General features: G+C 37.8%; 1 protein-coding gene and 1 long non-coding RNA gene across 51 annotated transcripts in view; both read right to left on the bottom strand.

Annotated features, from left to right (window-relative positions):
• The window catches only part of kcnt1b (potassium sodium-activated channel subfamily T member 1b), a 163,973-nt gene that overhangs the window by 108,024 nt on the left and 42,337 nt on the right, over positions 1-13,612 (bottom strand). The gene's annotated exons all lie outside the window — the stretch shown is intronic.
• Positions 3,687-7,157, bottom strand: LOC147844491 (uncharacterized). Its single transcript, XR_015492133.1, has 3 exons — positions 6,557-7,157; positions 5,006-6,348; positions 3,687-4,831 (listed from the first exon to the last, which is right to left on the bottom strand). It is a non-coding gene; the product is annotated as an uncharacterized LOC147844491 (long non-coding RNA).

Here is a 13,612-nt window from a genome sequence, read left to right as displayed (position 1 = left end):
AAGTGGGCCTACCTAAAAATAAATAATTAGAAAAGGCTCAATAATACACTGGACAGATCGTCAATGCACTGATTCCACAGCGGAATGAACCGACATTTATTCCAGCATGTTTTACGCAGAGGAAGCCTTTCTAGCTGCAACCCAGTACTGGGAAACACCCATACACTCTCACATTCACACACACACAGACACACACACACACACACACACACACACACACACACACACACACCACACATACGACCAATTTAATTCATTCAATTCACTTATAGTGCATGTCTTATGAGGGAAACTAAAGCACCCAGAGGAAACCCACGCAAACACAGGGAGAACATGCAAACTCCACACTTGAACCAGTGACCTTCTGTGAGGCGACAGTGCTAACCACTGAGCCGCCCATGCTTGCTTTGGAAAAACACTATTGTCTGGGTTTAGGTCATTGATTTGCTGAGTAAACTGTTTAACAACCCCCGGCTTTCTAGTGCAGGGGTTCCCAAACTTTTCAGCACGCGACCCCTAAAATAACAATGCCAGTGACTCGCGACCCCCGATATCCTCTGAGGTGATTATAAATACAGGAACCTTGCATGCAATGGCACACACACACACACACCAATAGACCCAAGTCTATTCTTCGTTTAATTTTTTTTTTTTGTATGTCAGTGCTGTAAATGGGCCAGAAAGTTTAACCTGGTGTTATAAAATCAATCTGCTGCATCTGACGCTATTGCTGTCTTTAATATAATGTATTTACCCCAGGGGTCACAATCCAATAGAACAAGTAAATAAGCTACTATAGTAACTATAAACTACTCTTCAGTTTTTTATGGATAAAATATGGTAATTCTTATGGCCTAAAAATAATAAGTAGATTTTTGGAAATCACCAGGCGACCCCCCTTCATTGTTCCGCGACCCCTCAAGGGGTCCCGTCCCCCACTTTGAGAACAACTGTTCTAGTGGATGAACATATTTCAGATTTATTAAAATGTAGGAGGCGCCCTCTAGTGAATTTGTTGACTGAAACGTGCAACAAAACAAACCTGGAGCAAGTTATTTTAGGTTTCGCAAAAAATGTAAGCTAAAGCATGTTTTTGTCACACAACCAGCGATCGCTCTCCAGAGATCGCTGGTTCTCACACGAACACTATGGACTACACTCCCGCCTTCCCCTGGACTACATTTGCATACATGCTCTCCGGTCACACTCACGCCTTCTCATTCATCTAGCTTAATTACACTCACCAGCTGAGTCTTGTCAGAAACTGATTAACCACCCTTCTTAAGCCACTCATCAACCCACCCTGTTTGCAGAGTCTTGTTTACAACTAGTGACATTACAACGCGTTTCTCCCCGTCTTGTTTATCTCCGTGTTTAGACCCTAGCCTTGTTCTTCCTTGTTATCCTGTTTAGCTGCCTGCCTTACGACTTATTGCCTGTTAAACTGACTACGATTCTGGACTGCCTGAATATACTCGTTTGCACCTGTTTGATCATTGCTTGCCTGACGCTGAATAAACCTGCATTGTGGATCTTACCTCCAGTTGTCTCTGTCACTTCCCCCGTCGTTACAGTTTTTCCAATGAGCCTGGTCTGTTCAGATTTATTATTTTAATATAATATTCAAACTTAAAGCACCTGATTCAAATGTTATCACTTAATTGAATGCGTGTTATCAGCTGATATATATGGGCCAAAAGTAGGCTACTAGTAGGCTCAGAAGGCTGTAATCATCCATCCATATGCTTAATCAGCTATACGAATAGAAAACACTCCAGATCAGTTTTTTAATTACTGTGACGGTTGTGCATAGGATTGGGGTAGGGTTAGAAGTTAACAAAACACAATTAATGATCATTTTAATAAATAATATAAATAATTCGGGGCAGCATGGTGGCACAGTGGGTAGTGCTGTCACCTCACAGCAAGAAGGTTGCTGGATCGAGCCTTGGCAGGGTCAGTGGGCATTTCTGTGTGGAGTTTGCATGTTTGCCCTGTGTTCCCATGGATTTCCTCCAGGGTCTCCGGTTTCCCCAACAGTCCAAAGATATGCACTGTATGGGAAGTGGGTAAACAAAACTGGCCGCAGTGTATAAGTGAGTGGGTGAATGTGAGAGTGTATGGATGTTTCCCAGTACTGGTTTTCAGCAGGAAGGGTATCCGCTGTATAAAACATATGCTGGAATAGTTGGCTGTTCATTCAGCTGTGGCGACGACTGAAAATCAGGGACTAAGCCGAGGGAAAATGAATGAATAAACACACCATGTTCTTTCACCTAAGCATTTTATGATGGCCTCTGTCAATGTACACCCCAGCCTTCATTTTTCAGTAATGTTCTGTTTTCCACAGAAGATATAAAGTAATTGAGGATTAGTAGAACACGATTGTGAGTAATTGATGAGAATTACGCTCTAAACTATCTGATAATGGCTTGAAAATGGAGTGAAGCATCTGTTCTGAAGTTACGGGTTTACATTCATCACGGCAGCAAATTAACAAGGACGGTTAAAGCAGCGGTCTCAGCTGTATGGATTCCTGAGAGCAAATAATTGGCTAAAACTTCTTGTGCCACCGCCTCGTCCAAGAATCTGTCAAAACTCAAAAGGAGCACTTTATTCTAAAGGGAACTGATCCCACTTACATCTCCAGAAAATCAGATAGCAGCCAGCCGGCCGATCAAATTGAGGAGCCACAGTGCGGTTTGTGATGAGAACAAAAGTGTAGGATTGATTTTAGCAATCTTCCCAAAACAAAGGAACTGCACCACCATCCCAACAAACACACTCCCGTTATACTGATTGCCGTGAGTCTGGCAGAGTCTAGTGCAATACAACACTTGTGTTCAAAGTTACCACAATATCATCTACAGTAAATCCCAGTAACATCTGGGACATCTTTATAAAGCCTCACACAACCATTATCCAAATAGTACACTTTGATAGAGGTAAAATTAGATACAGAAATAACATTTTTATGATCAAGCTGATTCATTTAAAGGGATGTTTCGCTCAAGATGACAATTATGCCATCATTTAAAGCCTGTTTATTTCTTATGTTGAACACTAAAGAAGATTGCTGAAGAATGCTGGTAGCTGGCACCCATGGAACTTGGGTCAATGGGTACTAGCCACCATTCATTCATTCAATCCTTTTCTTGTCAGCTTAGTCCCTTTATTAATCCGGGGTCGCCACAGCGGAATGAACCGCCAACTTATCCAGCAAGTTTTTACGCAGCGGAAGCCCTTCCAGCCGCAACCCATCTCTGGGAAACATCCACACACATTCACACACACACACTCATTTACTACGGATAATTTAGCCTACCCAATTCACCTGTACCGCATGTCTTTAGACTGTGGGGGAAACCGGAGCAACTGGAGGAAACCCACGCGAAGGCAGGGAGAACATGCAAACTCCACACAGAAATGCCAACTGAGCCGAGGTTTGAACCAGCGACCTTCTTGCTGTGAGGCGACAGCACTACCTACTGCGCCACTGCCTCGCCCGGTACCAGCTACCAGCATTCATCAAAACATCTTCATTTGTGCTCAACAGAAGAAACTCATAATAGGTTTAAAACCAAGGGAAAATAAATGATGAGGTAACTTTTATTTTGGGTAAACTATCCTTTTAATGCTGGAGTTCTAACCACACACACTTATTTAACCACACACAAACATTTTTTATATTCTACAAACTGTATATTCTTATTCCCCTACCTCTAAATCCTACCCAAAATACAAAACCCCCACAGAAAACAATCTTCATTTTTAACTTTTCAGCATTCTTTGTTCTCTGTGTTTTATAAACACTGATATTGCTACACTTCTGGGGACATTTGGACAACAAATGAACAAAACAAATGAATTTTTCTATGCATAAAATCAACATAATACAATAATTATCAGCTTAATGTAATTAACATTATGTCACCGACATTGATGGGCCTGCTTTTACAGTATGCATTCCCAAAATGATGAAGGACCTCCTTATTTAAAATCAAGCAAGCAGAAGAATTTATTCTGTTCATTTAATCTAACACAATGAATCACTGCATTACATTACCAAATAAACTGTTGATCCTACAAAGAGGTACATGGCGGTGCAGTCTTTGATGGACTATGAATCTGATCTATGGTTTGATCAATGTTATGAATCTTATCTACATTTACTGTAGTCTGGAAATAAAACCTCTGCTTTTTCTATTCAAAATCATTTACAAAATCCTTTTTTTTTCCTTTTAAAATATTTTTCCCATTTTAACTAACTCACCAACATTCAAATATATATATATATATATATACAGTCATCCCAAAATTATTCCTATCCCTGGTAAACTCTTACTTAAGGTTTAAAGTTAAAGTTAAACTTTGATTCAACAACCAGGGGGGGGATGGGGGTTTGAAATATAATTTTGAAAGATAATAAGATGATGTACAAGAGTCATTATTGTGGAAAAATATATATTTCTCAGCTTTTTTATTTACCTTTGAACAAATAGTGGCATAGCCAGTGTCCTGACTTAAATCCAATTGAGATTCTGTGGACAAGAAATATATTTCTCAGCTTTTATTTACCTTTGAACAAATATACATAGCCAGTGTCCTGATTTAAATCCAATTGAGAATCTGCAGGGAAAAAAATATTTCTCAGATTTATTTACCAAGTGGCATTGCCAGTGTCCTGACTTAAACCCAATTGAGAATATGTTGAAGAAATACATTTTTCTCAGCTTTTATTTACCTTTGAGCCAATAGTGCAAAGCCAGTGTCCTGACTTAAACCCAATTGAGATTCTGTGGAAAAAATATATTTCTCAGCTTTTATTTACCTTTTAACAAATAGTGGCATAGCCAGTATCCTGACTTAAACCCAACTGAGAATCTGTGGAAAAAATAAAGTTCTCAGCTTTTATTTACTTTGAAAAATAGTGGCATAGCCAGTAACCTGACTTAAACCCAACTGAGAATCTGTGGGAAAAATATAGTTCTCAGCTTTTATTTACTTTGAAAAATAGTGGCATAGCCAGTGTCCTGACTTAAATCCAACTGAGAATCTGTGGGGGAAGCTAAAGATCAGGGTAATGGCAAGGAGACCCTCAAACCTGAAAGAGTCAAAGCTCATCACTAAATATGAATGGACAAAAATACCAGCTGATCAGCAATTATAGAAAGCGTTTGATTGCTGTAATAGCAAATAAAGGCTTTTCTATTAATTGTTGAGAAAGGTATGAATAATTATAGACATGCCATGTTTTTTTCATATGTTAATTAAAAGAGCTGAGAAATATTTTTTTTTTCTCCACAATAATGCCTCTTGTACATTGTCTTATTATGTTTTGGGAAAGCCTGTGTCACATCTGGTCCAAAATGAATGAATAAATAAATAAATAAATAAATAAATAAAACGTTCAGGTGAAATTAAAGTTTAACTTAAATTTTAAGTCAGTTTTTGCCAGGGGTATGAATAATTTCAGGTTTGGCTGTACATATGGCACAGTGAATAACAAACAGTAAATAATATTTTAATATAGACTCTGTCCTTCGCAAAACAGTGTGTGTTTAAATATTCTGCACAACAAATATCCTTAGGGCCATGACGCTGTTGGCGCTGGATGACAAAAAACAAAAAAACATATCAATGTTCCAATAAATTGATGTTTTCAGCCACTAATCCCACTCCTACCTCTCAACCCATCACTAAGCACTGCTTCAAAATATAGGTTACAGTAGGGGTGTCCAAACTATGTCCTGCTGTGTTTAGCTCCAACCTAAAGGTCTTGAGACTCACTACAATCTTCCAAGCAAGCGTGTTAAAATAAAATCTGCTGAACATTGGCCTTGCAGGAGTAGAATTGAACACCCTGCAGTACAACATAAACTATAAATGAATAAATGTGTGAAAAAAATAAGTTAGCTTTACCATAAATAAGTTATTGCTAGAATACAAAGCAGTATAGCTGGTATATTAATGGTATGCAAGAGTTCTATGAAGCACAGCAGGGAATTTAAATGATTAATCTCAAGAAGTCAGTAGAAAATTGTATTTTTTAAAGTTAAAGTGGTCAAAAAGGACCTCATCAATAAAAATACAACAGCCTTAACTAATTTATTCAATAACTGAATAATAATATCATCATTCACAAACATGTATGCCCACAAAGTTTCCAACTCTTTCCCTTCCAGGATTAAAATAAAAGTTATTTCTGAACGTTTTCTGAATATTTTTATTCGTTCATTTTCCTTCGGCGTAGTCCCTTATTTATCAGGGGTCACCACATGGAATGAACCGCCACCTATTCCAGCATATGTTTTACACAGCGGATGCCCTTCCAGCTGCAACTCAATACTGTGAAACACCTATACACTCTCACATGCACACACACACACACTCATACACTACGGTCAATTTTGTATATCTAATTTCACCTATAGTGCATGTCTTTGTGCTGTGGGAGAAACCGGAGCACCCGGAGGAAACCCACGTCAACACGGGGAGAACATGCAAACTCCATACAGAAATGCCAACTGTCCCAGCCGGGTCTTGAACCAACTACCTTCTTATACAATACAATACTCTATTAAAAGAAAGAACAGACTGTCTGCTTCAATTAAGGAACAACACTTTTGTTGTAGTTTCATGCATTAATTTCTAATCAACACTTGAATAGTTTTTTTCATAAATTAAAAGGTAAGCTTTCATGAAAACATAATCACAATACAGCTTGCAAATGTAAAATTGCATAAAACAACACTACCAAAAAAACAGTACCAGAGTCATATCCAGCTTATTTTTCAAGGAATAATGTAATGTATTTTTTTTTTAATGCCATGTCAGCAACCACTGCTTTTTTCATGGCAGGAACCTTTCAACTTTTCAACAATAACAGACAAAAGAATACATAAATTAAATAAGATTTTTAGTGTTGATGCATGATAAAAATTCTAAAATCTTCTCTGGTTACACTTTGTTGAAAATAACCTTAAAAGCAGGACAGTCCAGTAAAATGGGTTTTATAGTACGGGGAATTTTGCAGCACAAACAGTGAGTAGGGTTCTTACCTTGGAGCAAAAAACCATGTGGTATTCTTGTATGCCCAATACGACATCTGGTAAAAACCACTTGATCAAATCTATTCTTAAAATGTCTTAAAATTCTGTGTGAGATTTCAGGTTGGACTTCATGTAATTTATTATTTTCTAATGCTGCGTTCACACTAGACGCGGAACGCGCGTCAAGCGCGAATGATTTACATGTTAAGTCAATGCGGTGCGCATGGCGCGATATGCGCGAATGGCGTGGCGCGAATTGAGCGTTTGAAAATCTGAACTTCAGCGGACATTTGCACCGCGTTAACTAATCAGGAGCTTGTAATCGTATCGCCTGTTGTCGGTGTCCCAGGGGAAATCCCCCAGCAGTTCATCAAACTGGGCTGGGCTCAATCAGAAGCCCCGCTGAAAACCTCAATCAGCCAGGTTCAGTTTCTGGAGGAGTTTATGAGCTTAAAGAGCTGGATGCACCTCTGAAAGGATGTAGTGCACTCAGACACGGCCCTAAACATATCGACGCTGTTTATCATCCTTCATAAAGCACATAAACACTGTTATTTTCTTCATAAAATCCATGTTAGCCATTTAGCTATGAAGCTAGAGTCACGGGGCAGACAGAAGCCCTGTCCATCACGCGAATCCGCGTCTGTTCTAAAGTGAATTTGACACGGGAATGAAGCGGATTTAACGCGCGAATGAAGCGGGGTTTGACGCGCGAATGAAGCGAGTAACCTCAAATGTTCAAGCGGCTATTTACGTGCGAATAGCGCGATTTATCCGCGCGTTCCGCGTCTGGTGTGAACACAGCATAATGCATCCCAGTCCTTTTGCCACTTTTTTAAAATGTAAAATGTAGATAAAATATTTTTCAAGGTAATTATTTTGTACAGCTAAAAATAACTAGACAAGAACGACAATGCAAGCCAGAAATGGCCAAAAATAAATAACTAAATAAACAAACAAACATCTTTCGGATGAGGCCTTATACTGAGGTCATGACTCTCTGCGGTCATTAAAAAAATCCCCTGTCGCTTCTTGTAAAGACTAGGGGTGTAACCCTGGTGTCCTGGCCAAATTCCTGCCATCATAGTTGTGGGCCGTTATCGGCGTTAACGCGCTGCGACAACGCGACACTCTTATCAGGCAACAAAAATATTATCGCCGTTAATCTATTCTCAAAGTTGGGTTGGGAGCTGGATTTATTCTACGCAAGCTAAGATGACTTTCACCTTGATTTTTTACTGCGGATGTATACCTGACCGGTGAGCCACCTGACAAAAAAGTGCCCTTCTGAATCAAATCAGCAGGATACCTGACTTTAACTGCAGATCGGCAGTTTCACTTTAACTCATGAACATTTCATTCATGTCGCCTTGACAAACTGGGGTATTAGACGCAAAAAAGGAGTAAGGACTGGTGAGAGTGTTATGGAATTTAATAACGCACGCCAAATGGAAAGAAAAAAACTTCTGCATTTCGTCATGTCTGTGTGTGTTTGTGTGTGTGTAAGTCTGTGCTTTTACTGACAGCCGTGTGTGTGTGGATCTTGTAAAAAAACTACGGTGAAAAGTCCAACATGACAGTAGGTTCAATAGTCTGATTGTGGTGTTTACATCAATAATGCCACTAATATTTGCATATTCAACATCTTAATTCCATTTCTGTTTAGTACAGTTATGACTTTAGTGGGATTAAGGTGACCAAAAATCGCTGTTTTGAGCTTTATAGGCCAACAGTTCAAAATTCATGTTTAACTGAATAAACAGTAAACACAAGTACATCTTATCGAACATCATTTATTTTCATTATCATAGTAGAACAGTTTCTCAAGCAGTTTGTGATGCATTTTGTAAACAGGAGATGATTTTAGACCACTAAATCCCTGCTGTCGGACTGGATGATTTTTGCTTGTCCTAAGCTACACCTACATATAGTACAAAAACAAACCCTGCACTGCACCACAGCATTTCACAGCAGCCTCTGAAACATTCACTCTCACTGGGAGATGCTCTAAGGCTCTCATTTATAAAGATGATCTACGTAAAACTCACAAAGGAGTTGATGATATACAGTTGAAGCCCTCTGTTATTATTAGTAATTATTCACCCCCTGTATATTTTACCCCAAGTTCTGTTAAACATAAAGACATTTTTAACACATTTCTAAACATAATAGTTTTATTAACTCATTTCTAAGTGATTTCTTTTATCTTTGCCATGATGATTACATAATATTTGACTAGATTTTTTCAAAACACTAGTATTCAGCTTAAAGTGACATTTAAATGTCGATATCATATTTTAAACTTTAGTTGATGTGTAATGTAGCTGTGTGAACATAAACAACATCTCTGAATGTAATACACTCAAAGTTCAATGCAAAGGAAGACATTGGCTTTTACAGAGTTAGCTTAACGAAGCATACAGCGAACAACGTTTTGGGACTAGAAAAAAATACATCCGGGCTATTGAGATCACAAATGCTTTAGGTTATGCTCATTCACCATGTGCTTACACCCCGCACAGCACTACAGAGGTGCTGTAGTGCTGGAATGTAGCAGAGAAAGCTAAAATGCTGTCCAAACGCTGCTATTTCCACACAGCTTGTTCTGTATTTGAGCTTCCGAAGGACATGACACAAATAAAGAAGTGCTTACAGTTTTATTTTAATTATGTTCCAGCGGATTGTGAAAAAAAAATCTAGCTAGCATTTGACAAAGGACAGTTTCCAGAATCACTCCCGGTTCAGTGCTGGATTCTGCTAAAAACTCCTAAAAATCGACAAAGCTGTGGATTGTGAGCCACAACCTGCACGTATTTTTATTTGTTAAAATTGATCTATCAGGCTGCATTTAAACTGCAGATCTTGATGGTCAATTCCGATTTTGTGCCTGTCTCCGATTTTTTTGATGACCTGCTTGCATCATCTTTTAAAAGTGACTCGTATCCGATCATCTGCATTTACACAGCACATGGCAAAGGAGCAATGACCAGGAAAAAAACAGCTGGCGCTGACTTTTGACAAGCTGTTTTACTATAGTTTATGACAGAAAGGTTCTCATTTGTCTATCTTCTTTTGATATATAGGCTTTTTTAAACCTTTAGGTATCTTAATGTAATGTCCATGTTGTGATTTATGCACCTGATGTAGCTATGCACTAGTTTTATATTAGTTTATATTGGTTACGTGGCGGACATTGCGTTCTCTTGCTCTTGATAACATGCTTAAATACCTGTGCTATATGACAATATTAAAAGCTGTTTTAGTCCTCGTGTATGAGATTTAAGGTTTGGGAGGTCTGTTCTGAAATTAAAGTGTCAGACTTAACATCATTCGCTATGGTTTTTAATGACGTATTTAAACCAATGTAAACAGCCACAATATTCACCAGCACTGCAATGTCTCTCTATGCGGTCACTTTCCCTGCGTTCTACATCTCAGATAAATAACGCGCAAAAGATTTGTGAATGTTTCAAATTACTTAACTATGTTTATAACTCAAATATATGTGAAAGATACTTGTTTTAGAGAGCAGGCATGAGGTTCAGCTGTGTCCTTTTCATTTTCTGTCTGATTCAGGCTTCAACTGATACGGCTAACAGCTACTCTGACTGACACGCTGCATTCGAAACCGCATACTTCCATACTATACAGTACGCTAAAATTAGTATGCGAGCCAAGTAGTATGTCCGAATTCATAGAATTGGAAAATCAGCATGCGAGAAGTACCCTGATGACTTACTACTTTTGGTAGTAATTGATTCTAAAGTGCGCATCCTATGCATGCTGTGCTATCCAATGATGCCCCATGAGAGAATTCAAGAATGGGAGGTAGGTCACATGACCATGACAAAATGGCGGGTGTAGTACGTCCAAATTCCATTTATACTTTCACATTCATACTGTATAGAACATACTTTTCTAACGGCCAAGAAGTACGTTTAAATTCAAATGCAGTAACTACTGAGCAGTAGGCAGTTTCAGACACAGCCACAGTTTTTACACAGAACAATAGCACATGCTTATAGAGGCGTGAGGCTTTTCCTGGTGGTGTGGAGCTGATCTGCGAATCATAGCACATTATGTTAGCTGTCCAATCAGAGCCTCTTGAGGGCGGGCCTTTCAGAGGAACTCGAAAATATGACATATTTCGTTTTCATGTTAGCTAAGTAGCTGTATATAATCAAGATATATGATAAAATACTGTGGTTTTTACAAATAAAGCATGATCACACATTGCTTTGCATCTTATAAACACAACCAAGCCTTAAAATTACACTGTGGACCACCCCTTAAAAGGCTTAACTACATGAATTAGGCAAGTTAGGGTAATTAGGCAAATCACTGTATAACAAAAAGAAAATATTCCTTGAGGGGGCTAATAATATTGACCTTAAAATGGCTTTAAAAATTTAAAACTTCTTTTAATCTAGTTTTCAAGACTTTCTCCAGAAGACAAATAGTGTATAAAATTCCTCATAAGGAAAAAACATCTTAAGGGAAGTATTTACAAAAATTAACAGAAGGGCTAATAATTTGGACAACTGTATTAAAGCACGAATCACAGATGATTCATTTACATTGCCATTATGTGAACCAGTGTCAATCCCTTCATTTGTTTTGGCTCACAACACACTCATTTGTAAGAAATGGTTGACTCTGTGTGCCAGCTCAGTATGAACAAAATGCGATATATATCAGATTGTCAAACTAAAATGAATCAGACTGCTCGCATATTGTTTTTGAATAAACACAATAGTTTTTGCCTGCATGGGTCTCTCGTTTGACAGCTTGGAATAAATGTATGAAACATTTCACACAAAAACAAGTCATCTGTGTTATCGAAAGGCATGAAGGGCAAACTACCAGCTCTAAACTGCTGAGTGATCTTTAAAGGGCACCTATTTTACCCCTTTTACAAGATGCAAGATAAGCCTTTGGTGTCTACAGAAAGTGTCTGTAAAATTTCGGCTCAAAATACCCATCGGATCACTTATCATAGCCTCCAGAATCTGCCCGTTTTAGTGTCTGAGGAATATTTAGCTGTTTTTGTAGCCTGTGGCTTTAAATGTAAATGAGTTGCTTCTCCCCGGCTACCATTCCATCATGCGTTCTCATCATGCGTTATGTCAGATAAACAGCAGTTATTGATAGAGATAGAAACTCATATGAAGCTGAAATCCAGCTCGTTAGTCAAAAACACTAAGTAAGTTTATTTAATGTATTTGTGGTGGCGTTTATTCAAGCCTTTCTGAAATGATGAGTCTCACACAAATTCATATATGTTAGCGTTTACTGGGACCATGCGGCCGTGGTGATTATAGCGGTTAAGAATTACATAGCCAATTTACTGTTAATACAAACAAGCTCTGTTTTAAAATGTTTCAAACTTATAAAAACCACAGAGAGTTGTAACAAATATATTAATCCAGGTTTATTTGAAAAAAATAAAATGTTGTGTCGTCATGTATACTGTACATGTTATTATAGAAACATGGTGCCTGTCAATCAATTCAGTGGGTAGGGAAAACTGCACTACTCTGTCACTTTGTGGTGGGCCTCCAATTTACTGGGATTGGGTCCTATTTTAATGCCAGTAATAATTAAAAAAAGAGACTCGTTGGGACTTAATTTTACTCAAATATGACAGTGAACGCACTATACTACACACAGTTTACAAAAGTTTTTTTTTTCATCATAGGTGCCCTTTAAAATATAAAAAAGAGCTGACCATGATCACACTTTGCTGTCTACTCTCTAAGTGCTGAAGCAAGAAATAGAAAGAGCTGACAGGTCAGAGAAATGTCCTTCGGGTACAACCAAAACATGTCATGATGGTGGTCTAAAAGCAGCTTTGAAATCAAGTCACTGTGGATCATTCAGATCTTTTATAAGTATTTGGGTTGTTTGGAGTTGTGAAAGCAAGTTGGCTAATTGTGTCAGGATACATTTTACATTAGTTACTATAAAATATGCTGATATTTCATCCTTTCAATATACACTTAAGGCTAATTCGAGAAGAACAGGTGTATTGCAAGTCAAACTATGTAAATGGGAAGTGCAGGTATCATAAATCACACAGTTGAGGTATAACACATTTAATTTATACTCTAAAAATTCTGTCCAAACTGGGCAAAATAAAATAAAATAAAAAGTTTAATACAATAAATTGTATTATTTATTTAATCATTTATTTATTAATTAATTTGCTTGCTTGGTATCATAATCACACATTTGAAGTATCATACATTTAATATACAGTTTAAGTCAGAATGATAAGCCCCCCTTTGATTTTCTTTCTTTTTCAAATATTTCCCAAATGATGTTTAACAGAGCAAGGAAATTTTCAAAGTATGTCTGAGAATATTCTTTCTTTTGGAGAAAGTCTTATTTGTTTTACTTTGGCTAGAATTAAAGCGTTTTTTCATTTTTCATCAAGGTCAAAACTATTAGCCTCTTTAAGCTATATATTTTTTTCCGATAGTCTACAGAACAAACCATCATTATACAATAACTTGCCTAATTACCCTAACCTGCCTAGTTAACCTAATTAATCTAGTTAA

Source organism: Danio rerio, chromosome 5, assembly GCF_052040795.2.
Source record: "Danio rerio strain M-AB ecotype USA chromosome 5, GRCz13ab, whole genome shotgun sequence".
NCBI classification, from domain to species: Eukaryota; Metazoa; Chordata; class Actinopteri; order Cypriniformes; family Danionidae; genus Danio; species Danio rerio.
This window is presented reverse-complemented; position numbering and strand designations above follow the sequence as displayed.